The following is an 8,954-nucleotide window of genomic DNA, read 5'->3' as shown; positions in this document are numbered from 1 at the left end:
GAAAATGTCCTCACGTTAGAAAGAGACAACTAATGTTGAAGGAAAGAGACAGAGAAAAAGATGCTGTTCAAAATAGATTGTCTTTCTAAAGTGAGAACAACTTTTCAGCCAAATGCGCAGTCTATTCATTCTACGTCTATGTGCGACAGCCATGGTGGCAGTGGTGGCACTAGCGCCGCGGCGGCGCTAGCGTAGCGGCAGCTCAACGACGATTGCCGAACGGCGGCGGAGATAGCCGATTCGCCACGCGCCGAGCGACACGTCGCGTCGCCTACTTAACGTGAGTAGTGAGGGTAGTGGGGGAAGCGTCTGAGCGTCTAGACGGCACGTGCGTCGTATCCTTGTCGAACGTTGACCTTGCGCCGCGGTCGATGGCCCATTCGTCAGTTAGCAGTGTACGCCTCAGCTAACAGTCTCAATGATTTTATTCCGTTAGGGAAACTTGCTTGCGTCGCATCGAATTCTCGTATCATTAACAGCTCTCGTATCATTTGTTAAATCTGCTTACGCGTACCAACCCTGGCGAACGAATTAAACATTTATTGAAGTGTTTATTAGATATTTTCTCTAATAAGATCTCGCGTTATTGCATCTTTTAGTTTCGATTTCGAGAGTGTAGTGCAAAGTATCATTATAATCTGCTTTCGCGAGTGTTGTATCGAGAAAAAATATTGTGCCTTCGATGTTGAAAATCCGACAATCTGAGAGAAGAAGGAGACGTCGGGTGTCGGCGGAGCAACATGTGGTAAATATAATTAATTTTTTTATTATATCTTACGCGCGAAAGTGTTGATCATTTTTTAATTGAATATTCCGAAAATAAAAATTAGAAAAAGAAAATTTTTTCAGTTATGAAATTCTATAGAACCTTCTATCTAATAGATAAAGTATTCTAAAAAATTACATGATTATTCTAATGATTAAACGTTCACTTAAGGAACATATAAAAATTATACGCAGTAATTGTTTTTTTTTAATATTAAACGCCTTTTCTGTTCTGCTTTAATTTGGATTTTACATTTGTTTGTTACAGAACCATTAAAGCGACGTTGGAGAATAACTCCGCTGTTGCGCATCGATCGGTGAGTGATTGTTTATAACTGAGGTAATAGATCTGCGACAATTACTTTAAATATAATGAAAGCATATTTATATCGAAGTACGATAAAATCATTACATTTCATAGACCTATTGCCTTAAAATGGAACAGATTACGCTTTAATTCTTGTATCACATAAATAAATTTGTATGCATTTGTTATATAAAAAAGTAAAAAGAAAGTATAGTATAAATAAAATAATCACGTATATATAAAATGAAGTAAAAATAAAAGGAATAAATAAATAAATAATAAATAATATAAATATATAAATAATTGATAATATTGACAATATAAAAAAATTAGCAATATTTATTATAAAATAACGAATACTTTATTTTATTTTTCTATCTTTCCTCTTCCCAAATATTGTCGTCCAGGATCAAATATAATATAAATTAATGCAATGTATACATATGCTTTTCAGTATGCAAATATTACAATCAGAAATAAAGAAATGCAATATTTTAATTAGCATCTATTTAACAAATAATGCATATAAGCTGTTTAACAAATTCATATTTTCTGCATCAATAAGTAAAATTGTTTGTCCTGATGTGTTAATTTAAGTCTAAACTTTTATAGTCTATTCATATATGGATAATTGATTTTTATACCAGTTAAAGTTATATGACGTATAATCCAATAAAAGTTATTTGCGGAATAAAAAAAATTTTAGCACTTATTTTAAAGTTATTTTAAAGTGATTTATTTTGCAAAAATTTAAATACTTGATTTTAAAAAATAATTACTATTAGAAATTTAATTAAAACTAGTTACTATTAGAAATTTATTATTTTTGATACATTAAAATATATTTGCAAGTATATTATATTCAATATATAATGACAAAAAATGTAGCTATCAAAGTTCAAATTGTTCGCTTAAATGTATAAAATATTCATTCTAATATAATTATACGAGAAATCTATTATCCTTTCGGAAATCATGTCATTTTTTATTTCTCATCTACATCAGTGAGATTCGAAATTTGAAATGAAAATGTAGACACAGTTTCAATGAAAATGTGGGCTTTAGATTTTCTCCATTTGCGTTACAATTTTCATTTCTGTACTTTAGATTGTTACTAAAGTTCAGTGTATTTATAACATATTTAAAAGTTCGTAAAAAGTAATCAAATTTATTCGAAGTACACGCATTTAATTAAAATTTTTTCCCAAAGTTAAGAGCGTCTTATTAAATTATATCTTTATTATTTTTGATCAAAGATATTATTACGCTTATAAAATAAATAATAAATTATATGTGTATTTTGAATAATAAATATATTGAAATTCACAGAATACATGTGTAATAATACAAAATCTGATAAATTAGCACGTTTAATAAATTTTTCACATTTTGTATTTTTTTAGAATTTTTAACAGTATTTTCCTTCTTTCCTTGCTCACAATTTTGCTTTTCAACAGACAAATATTAATTAAGCAATTTTTTCTTAATTATAATATAAAATGGTTATTTACAGATTATTAACAGATAAAAGCGGCATCAAACCTATCTCATGTATAATTACAAATCACACATGGATTAAATTTTTTTTATAACATGTTGAAAAAACATTTGATTATGTGAAAAAATATGAAGTGTATTTAATATAAAAAATTACCAATTTGTTATAAAAATGTATTTTTAATTGTCATAAAATACACATATTTCATTTATTATAGAGATTAAGCAACATACGATAATTATTAACATCTGAAATGTTCAATCTTATTTCGAATTGAAAAGATTGTCAGTTCCTGTGTGAATAAATGTCAATGTAAAAATAAAAATATTTTTGCAACTTAAAAATTCTTTAACTTGAAATTGATAGATTTTGTCAGATAAATTTGATAAAGGGATTATAAAAAGACTACTGATAAACATTTCCGTTATTTGTAACATATTTCAGCAATCATGTACACGACAATTAGTCTTTCTTATCGCTTTGGTATTTACAGTTCACGGTAATCTATTCTTTTACATTATCATTTTTATAACATTGACGAATTATATTTATTCAAGTAATATGAAAAAATAATCTATCTTTTTATAAATTTTAATAGTAAAAAAAACTTTTACATCTTTTGTTTGAATGTTTAATTAAAAAGCAATTTAATTAATTTTTATAACAATTAGATTAGAAACTTTTGTATTTTATATATAAAATTATTTTTTATATATTCAAAATTCTTTAAGAAATTTTTCTTTAATCGTTAAGCAATGCACAAAATTTCTTTGATTCAAACAAGTACTTTTTTAATCGAAGAAACTTTTCTTTGGACGTATTAAAATATCATAAATCATATTATTTTTAAATTAAAACAAAACGTAAAAGATATGATCTGTTCCAATATCAATCACCATAAATACAATAGAAAAATAAAAATGACAAACCGCAAAACGAATGAAATAAATGAAGTCGTAATAAATGTCGGAATCTTTGAAGGACTTAATTAAAATCACAGGATGCAAGAAGAAAAAAAACCCAGGAAAACGTTATAACGTTTTATTTTCGAAAGTAACGGGATCAGCTCGATCGACTTCGTAGATTGTAGTTTGAGGGATATTAATCGAAGACAGGCTTGCGCAACGATGCAGCGGGCCAATGAGGCACGTACGAACGTTCGAGGGAAATTCGCGGTAGTACGCGAGATCTCGAGCCACGTCCTCCGATATTAAACGCAGCTCTCAGAATGGCGTAATCGCGCGCGAACGGCATCAGATTATGCGGCCAGAGAGGAACGATCTCTCGGACATTTTATTTTCTTTCCTTCCTTCTTTCTTCCCGTTTAACCTTTCGCGAAGCCGCGGTAGCGGCGGCGGCGGCGGCAGCGGTTTCGAGCCTTTCCGCTCGATCGTTTCGCTTGTATCTCGTCGCTCTATCTGCACTTCGGCGCTTATTAAAGCGCCGTAGCTTGTTATTTGCGTGCGTTAAAAGCGTGTGCATGTATAACGATGCAAATTGTTTTCGTGCTCGAAGGCAAGGGAGCTCTCGGTAGCGCAAACACACCCATTGAGACAGTTTTTCCTGCAATTTTCTCGCTCTAGTAGAGTTAAAGTGTTACAAAGTTTTCTCTCTCTCTCTTTCTTCGTTATTTTTATTTAAAAATAATAAATGAAAGATTGGTATTTTTGGCCTCGATTTAAAGTATTAATTTAAAATTACAAAAACAAATCATACACATATAAACACACACATATAATTTATTTCAGGAAATAAATTTATATTTCTTAACTCGCTGTCTAACTGCTATTTAATTCGATTTTATTTCTTATTATAACCGTCATTGGTCCCTTCTTTAGTACTCCCACGTACTCGCCTCGCTTGTTCAGTTTTAAAAGACTAATTCTTTTATCTCTGGAATGTCTTTCGCCACCCGCGATGTGTGTACAACTTATCGAATATCTGGAAAAAAAAAACGGTCCGTCCTTGCGCGGTACAAGGTACATCGCTTAAATGCAGCGGCACGGCTAAATTACGCGCGCGTCGCGCAATTAAACCCACGATTTACGCGCGGTTCGTCGAATCCTGTGGAACCTCTCTTTCACGTGCAGTACACAAATGCAGAATAATCGGGTATAATTAACGGCGTCTCGCCTAACGAAACTTTTCGTTACGCACGGCGAACATTTATGTGCCCACCTCAACTACCGGAGACGTTAAATCAGCAATTTTATTTGAAAGCGCGACTATCACTGCACTTTGACGAGATAAAAATTAAATTACGTGTATGCCTTCAGTGATTAAAAACTGCGATTCCCCCCCCCTCCTCCCTTCCATCGAAATCTTTCCACTAAAAATAATTCCGAGATCGAATTTTTCGCTTACGAGGTCATTATTTATCAGTATCGTTGTTTACAGTATTATTATTTGTAATATCCTTCCATGCAAATGTGTTATTTAATAGAACAACAAATACATAAATTTTAGAAATTATACGAAGTTTCTTTAAGTTGTTTTAAATCTGAAAAATTTTTATGAAAGTATACCACTTCAAAGTTTCACTGAGATTACTTTTATGATTAAATCCGTTACGTTACATTCGTTACAAAGTTAACTTTAGGCGAGTCAATTGATATATCACAATCTGCGCTTAAGAAACAGCGAACACGCGAGCACTCGTAGAAACTGCTGAGCAGAGGCATTTGGAGATACCCGCATCTTAGTGCCTTTCTCATGCTCCATGAGGATAATCACCTGCTCGTCTAAGATGCACTTGAAAACGTGCTTATACGTTAAAGTATGCAGCCATCTATTTCTCGCGTGCAAAGGTCTTCGTCCTATCTGGCTAGCTCCATCTTGCCGGACCATCCTTTTTACCGGGCACAATGACAATTTACCATACTCGTTAAAAATATACGCGAGTTGCGGGCACTAAATTTTATTTAACAATCTGACATTTTAGCTAATTTTATCCGTAAATGCGTAGACTTCAACATAATTACGTCATCAAAGTAACCAAGAAATCTTGCGGTGCGTACGTCCTAATTAAGAAAAAGTACGAACAGTTGTGACATTATTCTTTAATTAATGAAGTAGGAAGTCTCATGATGTACGCGACGCGCTAAATGATGCGACGAAAATGTAACAGTAAAAATTACAATTAACTTTCTGTTCCGGTACGATATAATGACATTGTGTCAAAAATTATAGTAATTTGTTTAGAAATATTATATACTTTTTTTATATATACTTTCATGTAATTATCGTGATTATGCAAATATATTTTAATCATTTCAAGTAATCAAAAATTTCACAAAGCTAAAAAAGAAATCCTATGACCTGAAAGTAATTGCTATTTACTGTTACGTGAATAAATAATCTTGTCATAGATCTTGTTACGACTGTACACAGTAAAAATTATGATATCAATATAATTTTCATGCGTAAAAGAAGATTAATTGATTACATATAATTCTATACACTGTAGACTAAAAGTTTGGAAAAAGAAATTTTTAAAACTTTATCACAAAAAATTAAATATAATACGTTTGGTGAAAAAAAAAATTGTTTAGAAATTTTTAAACGCACAAAGCTAGAAATTTTTAAAGAGCAAAACTAGAACTTTAAATTTGTTTTAATTTTGCCTCTACGACATTTTGTCCTAAATTACAAAAAGCCGAAAATTAGTAATTATTCAATAGTTTTATTTTATTTTGTAACGCTGTAGATTGATGAAACATCAGATAATATTTACAAGGTATTTTAAGAGAGTTCTAAAGAAACAAGCGATGTCATAATTTCTGATTGATGATTTACCTAATTGAAACAACTACATTGTAACCGCGGTTATTTGCATAGTTGACACTTAATGGCTAGAATATTCAAGATTAAAGCTGAATGAGAAGAGAAAAATAGTTACATCATTTATCTTTTTGCATGACATTTTCAATTGTCAGCATCACTCAATCACGAAATTTATTCACAAAAAGAAAATAAAGAAATTGCAACACAATTGTATTAAATATAAGTCTTAAGTCTCAAGCTGATGAAGTATATATTATGAAAATTGATGAAATTCGAATAGTCCGAATATGGTGGTGCTGAAAACAGTGCTAGGAATCCGTATTTGCTTCTCTCTTTACATAGAGCTCTATTTTAAAGTAGGCTTTCATAAACTTTCAAATGATCTTTTTTAAAAATTGATACGATTTGTACCAATTGTGAAAAATTTTCGTGTTAATTTTTTACAAAGTGCATTTTAAGATTTAGAAAACCTACTTTTATATTAAATTTTATCCGATGATGTTTTATTAAACTACAAAGCTTTAAAATATGTAAAACAAAAATTGAAAAAAAAATATATATTTTTGATTTTATGTAATTTAGGAACAAATGTTATAGAAATCGTAGATTTACAGGTCTATCTTACCTCTTTAAAATACATGTTTGTAACCTATTCATGATTTTTTTCACAGAGATATTCAACTTTTCATGAGACACGAAAAAATAGTAAGAGTTTGTAAACTTTTTGCAGTGTAAATGTTATAAAGTTTAACATTCGCGTAGCATTCTTAAATATCTGTATGATTCTTCATAATGTACCGCACGTATGTACATTGTATGTAACTTTCTGCTAATATAATTAGCAAAAATACATATTGATTTAGATTAGCAAATAGTATATTATTACATTCCAATTCAACAACAAAATGTAAAAAGAAACATATTTTATGTAATTTGTTGTAATGTTGTTTTCATACTTCTATTCAATTTTTTTCTTTTTTAATATCTTTTAATTTATCAACTTTTTTAAATCTAAATTATTTCCGTATATTGAGTATATTAAGTAATAATTATAATCTTCTTTATATATTGAGTATATTGCCCGTATTTTGCGCAATCTTGAGAAAAGTTGTCAATGCTTCAATAAACAAAATTAGTTCCGATTTATCTCACGATCAAAAGTAATGTGTAAATCAACAATTGAAGCTATTTATCCAAGCACGATGGAAGAATGCTCAAGTACTGTCATTGGTGGAAAAAAAAAGTTAATATGGAACACGTTGAATCGGTTACAGCAGGATGCCGATGTATTTACCTTTCCCACGTGAAATGCGCCGCGCAATGCATCTTCGTTAGAAATTCTCATCTCGTGCGGTACGCAATGTCAAGAGCACATTGTGTAGATGAGGCGAGCATAAAGATTATTCCGAAGCGCATCGAAGGTAAACGCTTTCGAAAAACCACATGTTGGAATCGTTATGAATCGGAAAAAAAAAAAGAAGATTTCGTTCCCGTTACCGCAATGTAAAACTCATTTGACAGTAGATTATATTCTCTGGAACATTTAAATTAAAAATTAATTGGCGAAAAACGCGCAATTACATGTCTCTTTCCAAGCAGCTACTTAAACAAATAAGAAAACGTTTCGCGACTTTCTTATAAATGTTTCTTGGACGTTGCTCGTTTAAGTGTGTCGAGGATTATATTACAACGTCTTCATCGCGCGATTACCGCATCATTATTACAGTCAGCTGTGGGACAAAATCAACGACGCGATCTCGCGAGTTTAGAAAATACATGAGGAAGTTCCGACCCAGCCGTCTTTATCTCGGCATCTCCCTTCCGCCTGTCACCCGCGATCGCTACCAGCTGACGAGACGTCATCCGCGATGTTCCCAGACGAGGAGGATCACCGCGATGATCTCCGAGGTGACGAGGAGAATGAAATGAATCCCCACGCGTCGCTCCGTTCGCGACGGGCTTAATTAACGTTGTGATTTACGCGGTTTAAGTATTACGTTTTTCGGGTCGGACGTTTAATATAACCCTTTCCCATGATCCCGCGCGCGGCATGCGTGCGGCGAGATTCGTCGTCGGCTCGTGTTCAATAAAGCACGTCTCTTAATTGCGGCCGACAATTAACTAAGCCGGCGGCAGCGCGGCGGCAAGTCGGTTGCGGTGCGCCTAGGATCGTCACATTTGTCAGCGGCACTAAACGCTGGAGCCTAGTTTTAATGGGCGCCCATCTCGCTCACGGGGGCACCGTTAACGTCTCCTATCCGTGGGACAAGAGCCAGCAGCCTCGCTGCTTTAGCGAGGTGGAAGATACGTGCCGTCCTCGGGGATCGCGGCGAGGAACGTTCGCTGATCTCCGTGATGCACGTCGTCGAGCGACGTAAGCTAAACCCGGAAGAACGGCGAGGCAGTTCTGTGAAGAATCTGACTCGGTCATTCCGAAACTGACGTAAATCAATTTTGCAAGTGTCGTTGTCTTCTAAGGAAAATAAGGTAATCTCGGGTTGGATCGTGTTTGGCGAGAAAGCAATTTATGGCGTAGATAGTTTCAGGGAACTTTGGAAAGCGATTTCTACGGCGCTATTTATATGGTACACGCTATACTCT

At 32.9% G+C, this 8,954-nt stretch overlaps 1 protein-coding gene across 1 annotated transcript in view; it reads left to right on the top strand.

Annotated features, from left to right (window-relative positions):
* The first annotated feature begins 301 nt into the window (after positions 1–301).
* The window catches only part of LOC120359004 (cylicin-2-like), a 35,107-nt gene continuing 26,454 nt past the window's right edge, over positions 302–8,954 (top strand). The window contains exons 1-2 of the mRNA XM_039455151.1: positions 302–745; positions 1,034–1,082. The gene's annotated coding sequence lies outside the window, so the exon portion shown is untranslated. The remainder of the gene's footprint in view (positions 746–1,033; positions 1,083–8,954) is intronic.

This window comes from Solenopsis invicta, chromosome 1, assembly GCF_016802725.1.
Source record: "Solenopsis invicta isolate M01_SB chromosome 1, UNIL_Sinv_3.0, whole genome shotgun sequence".
Taxonomy (NCBI): Eukaryota; Metazoa; Arthropoda; class Insecta; order Hymenoptera; family Formicidae; genus Solenopsis; species Solenopsis invicta.
Note: the sequence above shows the minus strand (reverse complement) of the source record. Positions and strands in the feature narration are given on the sequence as shown.